This window comes from Anser anser (genome assembly GCF_964211835.1).
Source record: "Anser anser genome assembly, chromosome: 1".
Taxonomy (NCBI): domain Eukaryota; kingdom Metazoa; phylum Chordata; class Aves; order Anseriformes; family Anatidae; genus Anser; species Anser anser.
In genome coordinates, this window is record NC_139720.1 from 197,157,845 (window position 1) to 197,178,331 (window position 20,487).

A 20,487-nucleotide genomic window follows, 5' to 3' on the forward strand; every position below is an offset into this window, starting at 1 on the left:
ATCCAACAGGCATTACTTTATACACCTCTCTGCAAAGCCACATTCTGCTAAGTGGTCCTCGCTGACTGTTTGCCTCAGGCTGTTTTGTTTCATCAGTCATCCACACATGAGGCTATTTAGAAGTAGAGCATGTCAATACTATATGGCTAGGTGAAGGCCCTATATCATTCAAGAGGAAAAGATCACAACTGTTATTTTATGTGAATAATGTGTTTGGTTGCACAACTGTGCGAGAGGCACAAGAGCCATGTGAGTTACTGACCCCAGAGAAGCCCTGGGTGAAGGCGAGCAGTTGCTATCTCCCCTTTTGAGCTTTCATCCCATCCCATTACCTCATAGAGTAGACCGGTGAAAAGGAAAGAAGTTGCCAAGAGATCTGTTTCAGATTAGCTCCTTTGCTAATAACAGGAAAATGAGTACGTGAGCCAGTTACATCTGAGTCAGAGTCCGGCTCCCACCCTGCTCCAGGCAGGGCTCTTACTTGGCCTCTCACACAGGATGGATTCAGGGGAAACTACTGGGTTTGGACCTTTGGAGCGACTCCTAGGTAGGAGTTTCATCCCACACCCATGGCTGTGAACACTCATGGAGTGCCTATTAAAGCTGCAGTTAGATCATTCCTAACCCTGCCAGTGCCAGTCAGGCTTTGGTTGATGGGGGCGCACTAACTGAGGCCCTAAGAGACAACTCCAGGCCCTAAAAAGCTCTAAGTGAATGAGCACAATGAAGCCAAAAATTAGAAATTCCTTTATTACAAGTGAGAGTATAGGCATAGTATTCTCTGAACTGTAAATAGATGGAGGAATAGCCAGATGAAAGTGTCGACAGCTAGCCAGCCAGGAACAGAACAGCTAATACGAGGCCAGGAGGATGTATAGAAAGAGGTCTGGAAACTTGGAAGACAATGGCAAAGGGGAGAAGATGAACAAATGTATAGGAAGTGGGAAATGAAGCAGGAGAAGAAGGTAGAAAATATGAGGCTGCCAGAGACAGACATTGAACTACTTAAATGTGACATTAAAGGTGCCCACCCAGTTTTTCTGATTATCAAATTTCCTTTCTTATTTTATGTTTTTGAAGCTAGCACCCTGTACTGATACCACTCAAGCAGGCACCTTAGACAGAGAAAACAGTGTCTACTGAGCCACTTGTTTATTTTCTGCTCATAATGAAAGACTTCCTCTGGAAAATAAAGTTGCCAAGTCCTTTTCTCTCCAAATGTACCTGCACGGTACAGCTGAAGAGTTAGCTTTTCTTCTTTCACAAAATATTTTCTTTGGTGCTCATTAAGATCCAGAGATTTTATCTGTAATTTTACAAAACTTTCAATAAAATATAGTTCAACAAAAGTTCCTTATATTTAACTCTGATCAAAGTTTTAGAAATCTTCATCATTCTGTCTGAAGGAAAAAAAAATAGGCAGAAATATTGCTTAAAGCACAGGGCTGTGGGCTCTAATTTCCTGAAATTAGTTGTATAGGAGAAGTTTTATTCCATAAAGCAAAATTACTTGTGGTTCAAAAAGCTAGCTCATGGCTACCAACAGAGGAAACACTAGTGACTTAATATATATAATTTATACCTAATTAATTTCAAAAGAATAATAAATGAAATCTGAAATGCATGCAAGAGTCCCTTCCTTTCAATCTACCCTTCAGCTCTAACCTTTTTAGGACAAGTTCTGTCTCTCAGCATATTGCTTCTAACTAATTTTGGCAGCTGTTGTAATATAATCAATCATTGCACAGTAGAATATAAAGAAAGGTGGGCAAGAAGATCATTATCTCACCCAACGCATGCAGTCAAGATGTCTCCATTGAGGCCAGTCACTCAGTACTGCCTTTACAGTCAAAAGAGAGGAAGACACAGCCCAGGAAAGGTTTATCTCATAGAATCATAGACTCATTAAGGTTGGAAGAGACCTCCAAGGTCATCTGTTCCAACTGTCTCACTCTAACCCAAGCATTTAATGCATGGATATCTGAAATATGGTTTATCCGACCTAATTCTCTCCACTGCAGGTGACTTTGTATTTAGAGGACTATGCTTTACACCCAAAGGCAATGCCAGCCATGGTGACAGCCCCCACGGCAGCAGAAAGCCTTCACTCCATGGCTACTGATGGGAATCCTCATGCTGCTCCACTCCTTGCTGATCCACAGTCAGAGGAAAACCATTTCATGTCACAGAGAGCCCACACAGCTTAATGGTTAAATTTATGGTAAAATTCTTGCTAGTCTTCACTAATTTTCCTCAATATATTAATATCCCATATTAAAAATCCAGTGGCATCCTGATCTGATTGTTCACATTCATTCACACCCTTTCCTATGCAGTTCATTGTTATCAAACAATTGTAATCTAAGGACCACAATTAGCATACAGGAAATGAAATGTTTCTTGAGTTGCTTACAGATTGGTTTGTTTTCTTATTTTTTGGTTTTGCCAGGGTATGGCAGACAAATGTTTCTAGCTTTTGAAGGCATTCACACAGGATCAGCTCCATGCATTCATGGAAAATCATGTGGCCTGTGTTACCAGTGAACATTAGATTGAAATGCAGAAAGAGACATATTCCCAAGGTCACATGGATGTAAAAGAAGCCAAAATCAGCAGGACAGTCCCCACTTCTTAGGAAAGTACATTTGCTCCCTCCTACTGCACAACAAACAAGTGTTTGATGTGTTTATTACATTAGGATTTTTCCCCCTTCTTTGACATCTTTAGTAAGTGTTCAGACTTAGGAAAAAGTTATCCATCCTTTGGTTTCATGCCTGCTCCTTATGTGACTAAATGACCTAGTACTTCACAGACAAAATGATGTTTTTTTCTGCTGTGACAGTTTAGTAATTATCCCTTTCAAAACAGGATGCTCTGCTCATTACTGCTCTGTACACTTAGTCAGACTAAACTGCTTAGTGAATTTTTGGCTCTCTCAGTGGAGCTCTGTGAGACATAAACTGCAGTTGGTACAAAGGAATACCATGACACCAGAACAGAGACTGCCTGTTACCTGTTAAGGATTTGCCCCTACATTTATATCAAATTCTTTCTGGATTGGTCAACAAACATCACGGAAGTAAGGTAGCGAAGTGAGATTAATCCTTTTCCTTTGCATGCTCAGCTACTTTAGTTTAAATGGGAAGTTCTTTCTCAAATGCTAATGTCAATTTAACACTTACTTAAGAAAATTTGAAATAAATAAACAAACAGTGAAAATATTTTTATTTTATATTGTAATATCATTTAGTTTCATCTGCGACATGATCTGCCTTGTGCTAAGCCTTATACAGATAAGTGTGTAAGGCAAGGCAGAGGAAGTCTGTCCCAGAAGTTGAATATTGGCTGTGACATCTGGTTCTTCTGGCCTGTGGCCTGACTCTGCCATTTTTTCTTCCAGGGTGCCTGTGTAGTATGGGGATAAATGTAGTTTGCACCATATCAGGTATTCTTTCATGAGACCAAATGGGTTCTTCTCAGGATCAAAATGCCATTTCTCAAAAAAAAAAAAAAGGATTATATTCTTGATAGCAAAACTGGAAACAGTTAAGAATGTATCTTATCAATGCAAACCTTAAGATGAAACCAATGCTAATCTTTTTTCCAGGTCGTCACATAAAACCTACCTGAGACATAAAGTAGCTGCATGTGCAGAGGGCCATACCTCAGCAGTGCTTTTTTCAGGAGCACACCTGCAGCCTGAACCTCCTTGACAGCTGGCAGGGCGGTCCTCCCCATCTTCTGCCTGCCTCTGCTGAGGAAATCTATCCTTCCCTCCCTTTTAGGGGATTTCAAGAGAACAGAACTTCTTGTTCTTCTCTCACTTGGTTTTATTTTTGACTTCCTTTCTGCTTCTTTCATTTACCAAGAATCCAGCTTGAGGAACTGCACTGACTCCAGCTGCGATGATTCACACTCCCAACTTCCCGGCTCTTTGCTGAGTTCCTTTCCCCTCCATGGGAGTTCCTCAAGTTTACATGCCTGGCATAGTCCTTTAAGAGTACTTTCTTTTGGCTTGACTGGATTTTTTCCAGATTACCGCATAGCCAAGACTGTAACAACAATTTGCAGGCAATATATTAGAAGAAATACCAATGTATTTACATCTTATTCAGTTTATAATTTCCATCTTGATAAAGGCTTCTCATAGAGACCACACATTGCACTTTAATAACCCAAAAGACAGACTTAGACCTTGAAGTGCTTTTCTAGTCTACTTTTCTATTCTCTATTCCCTCTTAGGAAGGCATTTTGGGGAATCCAGCCATTTCAGGCAGATCTACTCCTGGTCACATTGATAAAGATGATGGCAGTGTATACTTGCAGAGTGCCAGAGAGGCTAGAGAGGCTACGTAGTCTGTCACATACAGATCCTAAAGAACAATATTTTGAATTAGGTTCTTTCTTTGCCCAATGAAAAGAAAAAAAAAAAAAAAAAAAAAAAAGAAAAAAAATACAAATAAATAAATAAATAAATAAATAAATAAATAAATAAATAAAAAGAAATAGCCAAAGAGCCTTTCAGAGTCTTCATTTCTAGCTTTTCAAAACTAGACTACACTTTGCAGACCTGGTTTCCCCTTCTGCTGTTGTTACTCAGAGGCATGCCACTTGACTATATTTTCCTGACAGGGATGCTCTAGTATCTCCTTGCTATAGCACTCAGCTTTCTGTACAGCTCAACTTACTCACACCACCTCTTCCCACTTATTCTACCTTGTGCTACCAAAAAAAAGCATGCATTTGATGGATTTCAAGAACTCCCTGAATACAAGCTAACCTCAAAAACTGAAGCTCCTTTTCCCATAACGGACAAACTGAAATGGATCCTCACTTCCAAGACCATTTGTTTTAAAGGCCACTTTCTCAAGTACAACAATTTCATACTCACAAGCTCAGGTAAAATGTTCTGCTTCTCCTAGGATGGAGTGGATTGCTCTAGTCCTGCATGCTTTAAAACACACATTGCAAATACTTTATAATTAGAGGGGATTTTATATGTCACACACAGGCAAAACAGGCTTCGTGTTTTCATGTTTTTGCCCGATTACAGCTTTATCAAGCTTTAGAGACACAAATTAATACATTCTATTTTAGAGTGAATTGATCCATAAGCTTTCATAAAGAATTCATAAATACAAAGTCAAAGTATTGTTCTGATCAATGTAGATTCATTGCAAGATTTTGGCATTTTGTACCAGACCTTTTGAATTCAATGGTGTTAGGCAGGATAGCATGAGTTGTCTCAGTTTTAAGAATGCATATTTTACAAATTTGGAGAAGGAGGATGTAAAGCCCCACACATAAGATGATAAAGAAAAAATAAAAAAAAATAAAAATTAAAAAAAAAAATCAGCATTATTTGTCTGAAGACTCTGCCCTAAATATGCTTCATCTCTTCAGTGTCCCTCTGCTGACCAGCTTATGGCATTGCTGCTAATGCGGAGCAATGGAGTGTGCTTCATCCTGAGGGTGCCCTGGCTCAGGCACTGTCGCTCAGTGTCAGCCCTGGGCTGAAAATGCATTCAGGAGAGCTGGAGTCTCTGCCAATTCCCCACTGTCCTTCTTCAGCCAAGTTCTAGCCCTTCCACTGGGGCCAAGGAAACAATGGAGCCACTTGACTCATAAAGTCCCTAAGAAACAGAGGATACAGGAGCTAAAAATTTAGGCAGGAACTGAAAGTGTACATGGGAATAAGAATGGGAAACTCTAGGTAGGCACTGAGAAGGCAGGAGAAAATCAAGGCAGAAGCAGGGAGGAAAAATGCAAAAAATTTTAACTACTACATAACTTGCAATTGAACTTGTCATGTTCAAATCTGCACACTTTCTTCTGCCCTAAAAGACTGTCAGCAGTTTCACACCTAATGTGCCTCCATGACAGACAGCCAAACAACTAGGAAATCACAGAAGGTTATTGTGATCTGCCAAAGTGAGCCATGCCGATACCTTATTTATGGTTAATATTGTCCCACAGAAAAATTCTTTTTCTTTTTTTTTCTTTTTTTTTTTCTTTTTTTTTCTTTTTTTTCTTTTTTTTTTCTTTTTTTTTTTTCTTTTTTTTTGGGGGGGGGAGGGAGGTAAGGGTAAATGAATTCAAAAAAACATGAGAACATTGCAAAGTGAGGCATTCAAATGCAAAATCTAAGTTCAGCCCTCATGCAAGCATTCAGACAGCAAAGAGTTGCAGGTTTCATAATCATTAGAGCTCTCTCTCCAGTATCCTTAACTGACTCAATGCCTCGGATGAACAGTGCTGCCTCAATAACTGCAATTTATAATTTATTGCCTCCTTCCTCAGGAAGTGGCGAACTGAATTCTTTACTGTAGAACTACCCAAAAATATATCTACTTTGGGTCTATTGTTACAGTATCTTAAACCATAACAGCTTGTGTACATTTGTCTACATAGAAAATTGCATGTAAGACTGAAGCTCAGTGAAACAAGAGAACAGAAATGGCAGAGGGAGGATTGCTTTTCATACACAGAGGTAGGTACAATATGTAGGTAGGTACAAAGCTTTCTTCAGAAGCAAAATTTTTAAAATTCCAAAGGCCACAACGAGATTAATTTCTCAGAATCAAACAATTCCCAGATCATTCCAAGAGAATAAATTAATTAATATTAAACTCCCAAGCCACTGAAGTGTTTTGAACATAGGTAGACAGACACCAGAACATAACTCTGCTGTACAGGGTCTGTAGAGAAAGTCCACGTTTCTGTGGTGGATGAGAGGGAAGATGCTGGAAGATGCAATGGTCAAGCGGGCTGACAAGTCTGCAATCTCCCTTCTAAACGTATTGTGAACAGAAGTTAAAAACATTTTCTAGTGTCTTTGAATCAAGGGTGACTGGAAGCAGAAGTATTATAATAATCATAGAATCACAAAATCATTATGGTTGGAAAAGACCTCCAAGATCATCTCGTCCAACCGTCACCCAAAACTAACATTACCTAATAAACCATGTCCCTAAGTACCACAGCCAACCTTTTCTCAACATATCTAGGATGTAAGAAAGTTTAACGTAGGTGGCTATATATATATATTAAAAAAACAAAAACAAAAATATAATAATCCTTGGGCAGTTTATCCAGGTTGCTGGGGACTAGGAGGAATACTTGATCCAGCTTTCTGGAGAACAGCAGTTGACAGGGACCTATTAGCAAGGACTTATTAGCTCTTATCTGTTTGTTAAAATGTTATATAAATATGTGCAAAATGCTGTTCTCATATTTAGAAAATTGTACTCAATCCAATACAAAATAAACCAGATACAATAAACCCTGCAAGATTGAACAAGGTCCATGTAGATCCAGAAGAGGTGACTCAATACCACGCTGAGGGCAAATGCCAGGAGAACTCTGCAGAGAGCCAGCATGGGGCCACCAGGACCTGTGAAAACCACAACTGTGCCCATGCTGGGGCCGGGCTGTCTCTCTGCAGAGAAGCTTAATGCACTTAAGAACCTAATTCATGAAAATGCTGATGTTTGTAGCACAAGATAGGTGTTTAGCAGCTAAAGGTAATAACCCAGAAATTAGGCAGAGTGCGAGGTTAAAGAAGGAAAACGAAAATCTCATTAAACATATCTGAAATTAAAGGGGGAGTTAAGTTATTACCAGCTATTAAAGAGGTGGATTGATGGAGCAAAGTGTGTTGTTCCGAGGTCCTGACACCCTCACTAGAGGAACAGCAGAGAGGTTTGGATTTGGGCTGGCTGTACCCTGCTCCTGTGGACTAAACCCCCTGGCAGAAGAGTGCTCCAGCTGCGGCTCTGGCATGCACTGCCCCATTTTACCTCGTCTCCCAGGAATACAATGCATCCCTCCATGACTGCTCTGCCCTGAGAGTCAAAGCATGGACAGTGGGGACAAACAGGAGGTTTTTACTTCAGAATGGCTCTCCTGTTTCTAGCCAACGTGGCCATGCAGACAGACATACCCTTAAAGGCTTTCCTCAGGACCCCAGAAGAAAGAAACCCACAGAGTGGTAAATGTTTATCAGCTTCCTGTGTGGTCCATTGAGGTCTCCTTGCAAGAGAGTATAAAGTGATACACTGGCTGTTTGAATCACTTCTTTCTCTTGGTAGAATTGTTGTGGTTGAGCTTAGTAATAACAATTATTAGCAAACATTTACCACCAGGGTTTCTGATTTATTTACTAATTCAAAATCTCCCATCAACAAATTTATCTTAAGGAATTTTAGCTGGATACCAAATTCTGCTCAAACACACCATGATGAATTAAAAAAAAAAAAAAAAAAAAAGATTAATTATTATAATTAATACAAATTACAGGTTAAACGATAGCCATCTGTCAGCTTCCATCTTCACCCCCATTCTTTGCAAGCATTCCAGGGATGTAAATATCAAGTAGAGAAAACAACTATTTAAGCTAAAGGCCATGCTGACACAAGAACAAATGGGTATAAATTGGCTATGAATAAATTTAAGGTTGGAAATCAAAAAAAAGATTTTAGACATTACAACACTAAGGATCTGAAACACCCTTTTTATGGGGGCTTTGCAGTACAAAAAAAAAAAATAAATAAATAAAAAAGGCCTACTTCTAAGGCAGAGTCAGATAAGTTTAAGAAAAGCATGAAGTAATATGGAACTTGTCAGATAATGGAAGAAAAGCAGTCACTCCAGAAAGGCTCTTGTGGAGCCACATATGCAACAGTGCATACAGCCAGGTCTCCATATGTCTCAGGAGCAGGGGGAGCTCAAGCTTCAGATGACAGTGAAGTTTTGTAGCATCAGACACCGTTAACTGCTTTACTTTACCTGGCCTAGATAAGATTGCAAAGAATATAACTCAACCGTATTTCATTTGAAGTTTAAAACACTCAATTTTTGCTGGCAGCAATAGGACATACTTTAAACGCTTTTAAAAAAGTTTGCTCAGATGAGAATATTTGTTAGGCAGGTAAATCACAACCAACTACTGTAGCTTTGGACGTTGAAATACATCTCTTTTGTTGTTACCACTTTGTCCTTTTACTTTTTGTCATATCTTTTATATTACATATAGGTTATCGTTATACTGTGTAATCCTTCTCATAACTTTAAGGGACCTACAGAGATCTGAAAACAAATTCAGTACACAAGGCACCAAGAAATGGAAGTCTTTCATGGGCGGATGGTAGATGAAAATATATATACAATTGTGGAAAGCAAAAATTCCATTACACAGTTTAATTTAGGCAATGAGTAGTGAAACAATTTGTTTTAAATACATTTCTGAAACCATTTCTTACTCTTTTCACAGCCTTTTTACATATTAAAAACTTGTAATAAAGATTATGTAGTTTATGGAGCATATATATTAAATTATCTCCCATTCCAGCCTCTCCTGTAATCTTTTCAGCCCCCATCTTTTTTCTCTATTTGTATAATATACCTGTAATCTTTTACTTGCATTGCAATTTATTATTCAGCATAAGTAAAGGGATTGGACTTTCACCTTTAAAAAATTTACATGAATTATACCAAAAGAAATAGAATAACAGTTTTGTAGCTGCTAAGAGTGTATTGAAAATAAATAAAATATTTTTTCCTGTTTAAAAATGCATGAAGTAACAGTTTTTCCTATGGGAAAACACCACAAGTAAAGAAAGGGAATAATCATCTAGCTTCAGTACAGCTAGAGGAGACCAGATTTATTTGAATATATCCTACTTTTTGGATGGCTGCAATTTCATGTTTGTCTAATCTGCACCTACTCAGAAGATTTTTAAATTAGCAAATTCAGGGTCCAATACCTGATAAACAATATTATTCTGAGGAAAAAAAAAAAAAAAAAGAGAGAGAGAGAGAGAAATGTGACTGCCTGAACATTATCAACAGCTCCCAATGCTGGATGAAACATATCCCCAAACACCAAACAAATCAGAAGTTCAGAAGCTATCTTCATTACTCTATTATCTCAGAAATGTCAAGGGCAAGAACATGGCTTTGTACATCTATAATATTGGAAGTTAGCTTCAGAGTCTTGGACAGTTATAAGAATTTTCAACAACTTCCTTTAAAAATAAATCAATCATAATTGTGGTTTTGTTGTTGTTTGTTTGTTGCAGTTGTTTCCACCTAATGTTCATCCAATTGGAGATGCTAGTCATCCCAAAGTCTTTGTGCTGAGCAGGACCAAGCCAAATATCTGTATGGGAGTTATAAAAATGAGAGAGCCAAACTTCTTTTCACTAAGGTGTAACAAGGAGCTGTAGCCACTACTGTGGCTTGGGAAGTTCAGCTTTTGCATCAAGGAAATCTTTTAACTGGTAGGCACCACAGCACTGAAGCACGTTATATAGAGAGATGGTGAACCTTCCTTGTTACGGGCTGTACTGATCTGGTCTAGTGTTGGTGACAGTCTCATGTTGAGTAGGAGGAGGGATGAGAATATCACCAAATCTTCCAGTTGATCCTCCAGTCAACACTGGTAGGGTTGTGTTTCCATATGCACTGCTGAACTTGGCTTGTAAAAATAACCATCATGTTTGTACCAGTAGGCCCTAGTAAAGTGTAAGGACTTCAGTCTGATGAAGTTCTTAAAAAAGGAAGATCCTGTATCATGTGATTTGTATTGTCCACTATGTGCTCAAAGTTCTTCCCATTCACTGGTCAAAACAGAGAGGGCTGACAAGATGGGTTGAGAGCCTCAAGACCTGTGCTGACCCTGCATTGTTGTAGTAACCCTAATACTGAGGACAGTCCACATTCACTGTGAAGCAGAGGACGCAGGAGTCAGTTTAACCTGTCAAGTTCATGGAGCTGGATGTAATATGTAAACAGATTTTTTTGCAGTGATGATTTTCTTACAGCAAGTTTTCATGTTGCTCTGAACCAGTAACAGTTACAGTTGCAAGTTCATATTCAAAACCAAAGTAGTGAATTGTCTTTTACTTTAGAGAAACATAAAGAGGAGCTGGTAGTTGCACAGAAGTGCCGTAAGAGAGAAAGAACATCCACTGAGATAACAGTATCAAGGAAAAGATCTTACTATAAACTTTGTATGCTTAAAACATACATAACTACAAAAAGAAATTTGAAGTCAACTCTGAACAGGCATTCCCAACTGGATGAAAGAGAAGAATTTTAAAACATTCTTAATTCAAAATACATTGGAACTTCGCAGAGGAGAAATTATAGAATCACAGAATGGATCTGGTTGGAAGGGACCTCAAAGATCATCTAGTTCCAGCCCCCCTGCCATGGGCAGGGACATCACCCACTAGACCAGGTTCCTCAAAGCCCCATCCTGCCTGGCCTTGAACACCTCCAGGGATGGGGCATCCATAACTTCTCTGGGCGACCTGTGCCAGGGCCTCACCATCCTCTGAGTAAAGAATTTCCTCCTAGCATCCAATCTAAATCTCCCTTCTTTCAGTTTAAAACCATTCCTCTTTGTCCAAATATTATCTGCGGTAGAAAATGTTGTACTTAAGTACTTTTTGCTCACAGAAGTAAAGAAGCAGGTCCCAGCTCAGACATGAGCTAATCCTGCAATAAATTTACTTTATGATAAAGAAGTCTGTTATGGTATGTGGTACTAATTAATGACAGAAAGTTTCTGATTTGCATCTCTTCACTGAGATTCAGTGCAGCAGATGAGTTAATGCAATTTTAAGTGATGCAAGCATAAGAATAAAAACTGATACAGATGTTGTAATATTGAAATGTTAAAGAAGATTAATTCAGAGCTAATATTAAATTTAAATAGTTCAGTACTAAAAAGTAGTAATTGTATTGTATTTTTTTAGGATACTTTGAGGTCACAACAAACAGAATTTGTCTACCACTGTCAGTAGTTGCTATGTAAGCAAAATGCCTTTTCATTAATTTTCCGAAGTCATTTTCAGATAACTATGTATTAGAGCACACTAATGTCCAAAAAAAGACATAAAACTCACAAATATAGCAATATATTTTGCTACCATGTAAAAGAAGGTGATTAGGCACAAATAAGCAGGGAATAAGTTCTTATGAATCACTTATGTAAGAAGTGATCATGGTTCAAATTACACACTTCTGCAATGCTAAGACTGGATCCAGCCTCTGGGAGCAGCTTACGGGGAATAAAGAGCTATTAAATGTGAAAAAGGATGGTAATTAATGGATCTTTATTGCAGGCAGCAGGATATTTCTTTTTCTTCCAAACTATATATGCCGTCATTTGATATTTAGATTGCAGACCACTGGAGGCTTCTCAAAGTTTCTGAAAATGTAGCAAAAATATAGGCTAATAGTTAATAGTCTTCTACTGCATACACCACCTACATGAATTAAGATAATTTTGGACTTTGATAGAATAGCATTTCATTCATCGGGTCAATACTTAGTTGAAATAACATTTGAACCATAAAGCAAGGACTATCTTGTGAAGAGGAAGGCATAGAAATCGATACTTTCCTGATGGAAGTTTTCATTGAAATTTGAAAGCTTTGTAAAGCCCAGACATTTAGCTTCTCGAAAACTCAACCCCCTTATTAAAGTCCATTTAAATCCCCCTGCATTAAACACCTCCTGCTGAAGGTTTCTGCAAGCAGTTTCTGTATCTTCAGTCCTTGTGCTTAAGAGATTATGTCTATCAGTGTCAATGGCCTCATTATGGGCAAATCCTGCACTGGCAAGAGGTGTGCATGACCTGGGAGTATCAAGGAAAGCATTGCTTGCTGCACTGTCAATGTTAGGAGAGGCCAAAGTTACCTTCAAGAAAAACACTTCCCCATTGAAGTCCTGTACAACACTTCACTTCACTGACGATGCATTGTGAAAATACAACTACTTTCCTAGCAGATGGTTTCAAGTGGAGCAGGGGGTCTTTGGGCAGCCTGGCTGATTGTGGTCACAAACACCTGGACACCAAACACACATTTGCCAGAGATATAAGAAGAAACTCTGTGGGTTTTGTCTCAACCAGCATAAAGTGAGGGGAGGTGCTGAGTCCTCTCAGACTAGACCAGGTAGGAGTTTCACTGCAAGTAGTAGAAACACCCTAGCATTTCAAATTTGACTTCACAGTATACTGCTGTAGATAATTCTACAGCAAGGGGTAGAACTATGACTAAATGGGCCTTGACTGTAATAAAACACAGTGTGGTACACACGTGCTGAATGAGGAAAAATAAAATCAGAACTTCAACATCTGCTGCTGTCGCATAAGGGGCAGATTCTTATAAAATGCAAATTGTCTCGTATTTCCATGCATTTTTCTCTATATGATATTTACTCCAGCGAGGATCTATCCTGTGGAGTCTGGTGTAGAAGAAGCTACAAATGAACCAGAAAGAGATCCCAGGGGAGGATCTCCTGTAACAGAATGCAACGCAAATTCACCCAAAAGAGCCAGCCAGCACCGAGATGAACATTTCAGTAACAAGCATTAGAAACAAGCCAGGGTTGTGTACAGCAGCATACCAGAGCAGTTTAAGGACTGTGACTGAGAGAGAAGAGTAGTCACAGTACCACAGACGGTTTTTATTACACGCTTCTTGTTGTTCATCAGAAGGCACTTAATAAAACAGATCAGCAAATAAAACAGAGTTTACAGTCATAGCATAAAACCAAATAAGCAATAAAAACTTAATGCTAAAAGATATATTTTCAGCCATGGCTCTGAGAACGGAACAGGCTGAGCTCTGTGCATTTCAAGCATAAGGATTTCAGAGGAAGTCAGGAATGTGCGGTCTGAAAGCTGTTCTGCAGTTCCCATGGGTGAGACCAGGAACAGCTCTGCATCTTATCTTAACAAATCTTTGTAGTAAAGCTGCTGTAAACGTAACAGAGCAAATTCTGCTTTTAACCATATTCCATATGACCCCGCTAACTACAGCAAACAAGCTTAGTGTGTCAATGAGAGCAAATTTTGGTTGAAAGGATAGCAATTTCTTCCAAAAGGCAAAATGACAAGCAAGCTGCAATTGCATCTCTGTTATTCTTTCTACCCCAGCTACCTAGGGCCAAAAATGTAGGTGAAATCTCATCATCAGAATCAGCCAACTAAGAATAATTTCAGTCTAAGCTGATGTGACCATGTATGGCTAATGATTGCATTTCAGAATACCACTAGGAGGAAAATAAAAGCAAAGGCAAAACTGACTAAATGATACAGCACTCTTCTCACTATATTACCTTAGTTCTGTGTCAAAACAGAGGTTATTTTGGGCAAGTCAAACAATCACTTCTCAGGATCCCTTCCAGTTCTCCTTATTTATAAATGTACAAAATCTATAAAATGTAGATCATGCAAGCTTCATGGAGTAAAGCACTTCACGATCTCCAGGTGAAAAGTAATTTGGAAAGTAGATTATTATTTTAGACACAAAAATGCCATATCTTAATGCAAGGCAAGGGTAATTTGACTGCTGTTGGAAAAAAGGGAAAGCAGCAAGAAAGACTACAAGATGATTTAGGAAAGCAAAGACCCATGCCCTCTGATTTAACAAATGTATGTGTGTCAGATATAATAACACTAGCAGATTATGGTCCATATGCTTTAATAGTAAAGGCTAGAGTTTGTCTTGTTGACAGTGATTGGTCTATGGTTGATTTAATGCAGGGATGTAGCTCATTTAATGAAGTGCAACAAAAGATAAGGCCTAAGAGATATTCCAGAAAGAATATATACATATATTTATTGCAGTAGTGTCATACAAACAGGCAAGTCTCTTAGAGTAAAACCATCAGTTTAGCTGGAACAATGAATATGACATATATTAATGACTACCCATCTCTTGCTACCCTTGAAATTAAAAGAGAGATGAAGCACTGTAGATAGAATATGCTAAATTCAGACACAGGTCTGCTGCATCTAGGGACAGAATTTAATGTAATTTACATCACCTTCCAGGCCATTTACCAAAAACATTCTACTAATAGATTTTGACACTGTGACCAAATAGGCCCATAAGTATCTGTATTACTGGATAATCTTATGTGCATCTAAAAATTATTTGCACTCTTCTTATAGGATAGTTTATTAGTTGAACAAATAAATCTGTATGAAGAGCAGGTTTTCCAGTTCACTGTGAATTTCAGTCTTTTATAATTTAGTTTCAGTCCAATTCAGACACTTTTTTTGTTTTGTTTTGTTTGTTTTCTAAATTATTTCCAGATATCAATCATCTAAAATGATCGGATGGTAAAACAGATAGTACTATTTGGTAGGAAATGCTGAAAAAGTATTATCACCTCTGAATATCTCTCAGTCCATCTCATTTTTTCAAAATAAAGACGTCCCTTCCACTTTGTCAAATGGCCCAATCTTGAGTGTCTGGTCCTGGAGGTGGTTCACAGGACCAACAGCTCCCAAGCTTTGTATCTGGACAGAGTTCGTCCCCACAGCCCCACACAGTGCCTGATGCAGAGGTGGTTCCTGAACACTCATTTCCACAGTTCAGAACATGGTAAGACTCAGCCTACATAGCCAAGGGCTCTGATAGCCTATAAACCCCTGGAGTCCACCCAGATCCCTGTTGGAGAAACATGGCTCTCCAAACTTCATGTCAGGGACAGGGAAATCTGAGACAAGTACCTGAAGTGCATTGAGCAATGAGAAAGCAAATTTGATTGAGCAATGAGAAAGTCCACAAACATCACTTCAGGCACAATGCAATATTTTCATCTGTCTTTACCCCATGAAATTGCCCTGTTTAACGAATACAAATGTATTTTACATAAAACTGACCTAATTTAAAGCAAATTGCAACTTCTTATCTCTGATAGAAAATTCCAAGAAAAGATACCAAAACAGAAAAATAATTTCATGTTAATAGGAAATTCACTGACATATTGCTGGTCCAAGGTGAGGAGGATTCACACATTTAACGTGAGAAGACAGCTGGGGGTGACAAATGCTAATGTAGGTACCTGCAGGAGGTAAACAGATTCACAGATTCAGCTAACCTTTGTTCTAACTACAACCGAGTCCCAGCCCTGCATACTACCTGTAAACACCTTGAGCACATAAGCTCAGCATTACCGCCAAGGATAACCAGTGTTATCCTAGCAAGGGAGTTTGGCTATGGGGTGGAAATAAGTGTACTTCCAAGATCCGTCCCTGCACAACCCAGGCACCACAGGCACCATTTTGCTAATTTTAAAGCCTTGATCCCGTTCTCCACACCTAGATGTCTTGTGAAATTGTGATGGCTTACCTGGCCGTCAGCTGCTGGTCTTGGAGAATGTGGACATCATTGGATGTTACAAATGCCCTTGGGTTTCTCAAAGCACAAAGTATACGCAAATATACACATCGTAGATTTCTGAGGTTGATAAAATGAATCCAAATGGATAGGTGAGCAATGAGCCATGACAGCTGCTTTTATTGATGTACCCACAACAATAGAAGTTATATGTCTGAACAAACAGCACAGAAGAGAGACAGAGAGAGAGAGAGAGAGGCTGTTGGGAGATCTTAGCCACTGCAAATTTAAAGCCAGCTTTCTGTAAATGTTCTTTTATTTTCATTCATCTATTTAATCATATAGTCAGGTAATATCTAGCACATGTACAGGCTATTGCCATCATTTGCTATGAAAGCATTCAAGGCTGAGATACGTGGGGACAAGTCCATCTTCTCAGGGACATAATTTTAAAACCCTGCTGTGAGATTATTTTCCACTTGTCAACAAAGAGCAGCAAACTAATAGCTATGTTTAAATAGTAGCTGCATGTTTCTTCCAAAATTAAATAGCCATCCCCCAAAGTGACAAAGTAGTTTAGTGGTATGCTACAAAAGGTGTTCATCAGTAAGGAGCAAACAGCAGCAGAAACAGCTTTCAGAAGCTGAGTCCTTAGTTATAAAAGGCGAAAAGGAAAACATGGTAATATCTTCCCCCATACGGTTCTCGAAGCTTTAATTTCTCTGTGAGAAAATAAATAAATAAATAAAGTTTGAAAAAAAAAAAAAAAAGGCAACAATAAGAAACATTTTGTACTATTTTTTTAAGTTTAATCTTAGGAAAAAAAAAAAAAAAAGGTTTTATCTGTATTCAGACAGCTCCTACCCTAGGCCCTCCACCTTGAGAAACATCCAGGGAGTGTATGTGGTGTTGTTGTGGCTTTGCTCCAGCTGTCATTGCTACATTCATTGAAAATGCAATGGGCAGCAGGGATTCAAACGCTGCCATGAGGATACCCCCTACCAAGCAGCCCTTCCCAAGGGTCCTTGCTCAGGAATTTCTCATTGGCAGCACAGGTGGCAGACATAATGTTAACAGGTGCTCAGAGCAGCTACATCAGATGTCCTACATCTTTTGTGTGGTCTCGTGGACCCCCTCACCAGGTTTGTAAACCCCAGTTTGTGTCCCACTTTTCCAGCCCTGCTCAGCTTGTCACAAACTGCTACACAAACTCTGGTGCTGATTCTGCTATCTGTATATGGCATCTCCATGCTCCACCTAAGGCCAAGCCAGAGACTGAGCCCACGTTGGTGTCAGCCAGCTCCACAGAGAGGGGAGAGGTGGAGCCAGCAGAGAAGCAAGGACATTGAGAAATCCTCTGTGAAAGGAGTTATGAAACGCAAGAGAAAAGAAGGAAAGAAATTGGAAAACAGAAGCCAGTATCTCCTCATCATTTTATTTGCCTGCTACCCTGAAACCCTGCCCTGATTACCTCTGATTCCTCCTACCTCCCTCTGATTACCTCCAGCTGCCCACAGGGCACTATTAACAGATGAGATAATCCAGCCCAGTACAGCATGTGTCAACAATACAGAAGTACTTGCTGTTTATTTCTTACCTAGGTCCACCAGTGCTGCTTTGGCATTCAGACACTGGCTTAACTCTGCCTAGAAACCTTAGGAAAACCTGTAGGTTCCCCTATGGCAGCCAATGTTAGTCCAGCCTTCTCCATCAGCATGCTATTTAAGCCAGAGCTCAATGCTAGAGAAATAGCCGTAATCAAAGAGGAGCTTCTCAGCAACATGCCATTTCCGTGCTTTCTGTCTTCTCCTTCTCGATAGATTTTATAGACATTCCAGTGGCTGGAGCTTTGTTCATGGAAAATGGACTCCAGGACCACAGCTGAAACTCAGTTACTAAACCAAATTCTTTTCCATAACAAAATGACAATAATTTCAGGCAAAAGGAGATGTAATTTGCTACATTTGGATCAGCTCAGTAGGGGAAAAAATCAAGAACAGGAGACTGAATTAACTTAGAATCAAAGTGGCTTTGAATTAACTATTCAGTACCTGAGGAAAAACCTTAGTAGGTTGAAAGCAGACAGCAGACTGAAATCTCACTGTGATTGTAGTGATTTAATTGAAATACTGACAAAGATTCTTATACAGTGATTAGCAGCTGTGGACATCTCAAATGTGATTGACCATGATCAGCTTTGTCCGTCTCCAGAAATAAAGCTTTCACAGATTCTTGCATCTCCTGCACCCCTACTTAGAGAGGCTCACAAAATTCAGTGTTGGCAACTGCGTCCTGTCCAAGCCAGGTCTGTGATGGCCTGGACAAGCTCTGCCACTCCTGTACATAGTTATGTGACACACTGCGAAAGCTGAAGAGCCATAGGGTGCACTGGAAATAGCATTTTGGAAATAGCAGAGGTGGTCATCTAGGAGTCCATTAAAGACAAAAGACCTTCAGGAAAAAGTCCAAGAGCCCCAGGCATACATATTTTCAATATTTTTTAAAGATATTTAGAAAATGTTCCAACCGACAGCATTCTGATGAATATCTGAGAGAATCCAGCTTCCCAGAAACCAGGGCACTGCAAGATGGCTGCCTGGGGTGCCTGCACACAAACTCAGTTTTGCAGCATGTTTACCATGGACACGCATATACTTGGATGAGTTTAGGAAAGAAACTGTGTAGTGGAGATGTACTGCAAGACTTCATTTTGTGGTCAGCAGGTAACCAACCTAGAAACTTCCTATACTAAGTTATTCCTACATATTGCATCAACTAAACACGTACATAACACAGATGGCAGAAGTGAGAGCAATTTGTTGTTTTATGAGTTGAGAATATGTCCTCTTATACAAGGGTTGACATTCTCGGTCAGATTCTGCTCACAGGATCACAGGGGAGCAGCAATTTATTCTTATTTTTTATTTTTACTTTATTTTTGTTTTAGTTTTAGATTAATAAAGATGGGAAAGAAGCAGACGTCATTTTAACCTGTGATACTGTAAACAAAAAGTCAGTGGGAAAGATTTATAGAGAAATATCAATTGCAGTGTTCACAATAATGAAGTGGATTAATACAGCAATTAAAGTTCATCAAGTTGAGTAATTGCTGGCAACTGGCTTTATTAATGATAGAAAGATCTGAAAACTCCACAATAAAAGTCTCTGCAAAATACAGCTTGCCTCGTCTCTCTGAGGATTTCAGGAGGAATGAAAGAGAACAGTCCTAGTTTTCTTACTCAGGCCAATCTTGCAATGTTACCTTCACTCAAAGTGAAAATCCAATAGATTTACAAATATAGGTGTGATAATTTCATTGACAGCTACTCATAGGAAGTATCACTATCACAGAGGAAATTCAGTCCTGTCCTAATTAAAGGTCATTTCAGGGTTAATATTATATTCTCACCAGACCTTCCATGCAGGAGTAAGACCAGAGAAACAGGTTATGAACCCATTGTGCATATAGGAAAGTCTTATGAGAGACTCTGTTTATGATTTATGCATCGTTTTATGCCATTAGCTCTCTAATCAGTTTGCAAACAAATATTCTGAATGCACTTAACACTCACAAGATGGGCATATTTAATAATACAGGCTACTTCTATCCTGTTTCTACAATTGGGATAACAGCTCTTAATTATATCATTTCCGATGTTGAAATAGTTCAAGTAGCATGACTGTGGGTACACTCACCTTGAAATGCAGCCTCCTCTTCCCCCAGGATTAGAGCAAAAACATGACTATCGTGGTAGACATATGGCACGATGACTACAATTTATATAAGGCAGGAGTACTGCAGAATATACCCTAAATGCATGTGTTTGAAATCCCCATAGTACATAAAAGGATATGGAGAGGACTGCCCTAGTTATTTCTAATGCTATTTGCACTTTCAAGAGATGCTCTAAAAATGTAATGCCTGTTAAATCACAGCAAGGGCTGTACAGGAAGGCCCGACCAGCCTGGTACCTTGCCTTTGACATAGGCCCATGGCGGGCAAGACAAGAATATAAGAACAGGGCAAATACTGAGCGATACTTCCTGCAGTTCATCCTCCCACTTCGAGCAAACTCAGCTGGGGGCTTCATGATCCAGAGTTTTCTTCTTCTCCTTTAAGTCTTGGAGCAGTGGGGCTCCTTTCTTCATTCCTGAGGATGGTTCCACTTGAAACCCAATCACTTCTTGCTCTTTTATATAAGTGTGTCATATTTGTATGCATCTATACTGGTCTTCTCTTTTCTAAACCAATGAGTCCTTGTCAATTTGACCTCTCTTTATAGCCATGCTATTTTACACAGCTTCTCAACGTGCCATCCTTCTCTAGATAGCTTACACTGTG

General features: G+C 39.2%; 1 long non-coding RNA gene across 1 annotated transcript; it reads right to left on the bottom strand.

The window, feature by feature from the left end:
- Nucleotides 1-1,773: 1,773 nt before the first annotated feature.
- LOC310892579 lies at nt 1,774-17,720 on the bottom strand. Its single transcript, XR_014578236.1, has 4 exons — nt 17,010-17,720; nt 16,158-16,359; nt 3,627-4,052; nt 1,774-3,496 (listed from the first exon to the last, which is right to left on the bottom strand). It is a non-coding gene; the product is annotated as an uncharacterized lncRNA (long non-coding RNA).
- Between the last annotated feature and the right edge of the window lie 2,767 nt (nt 17,721-20,487).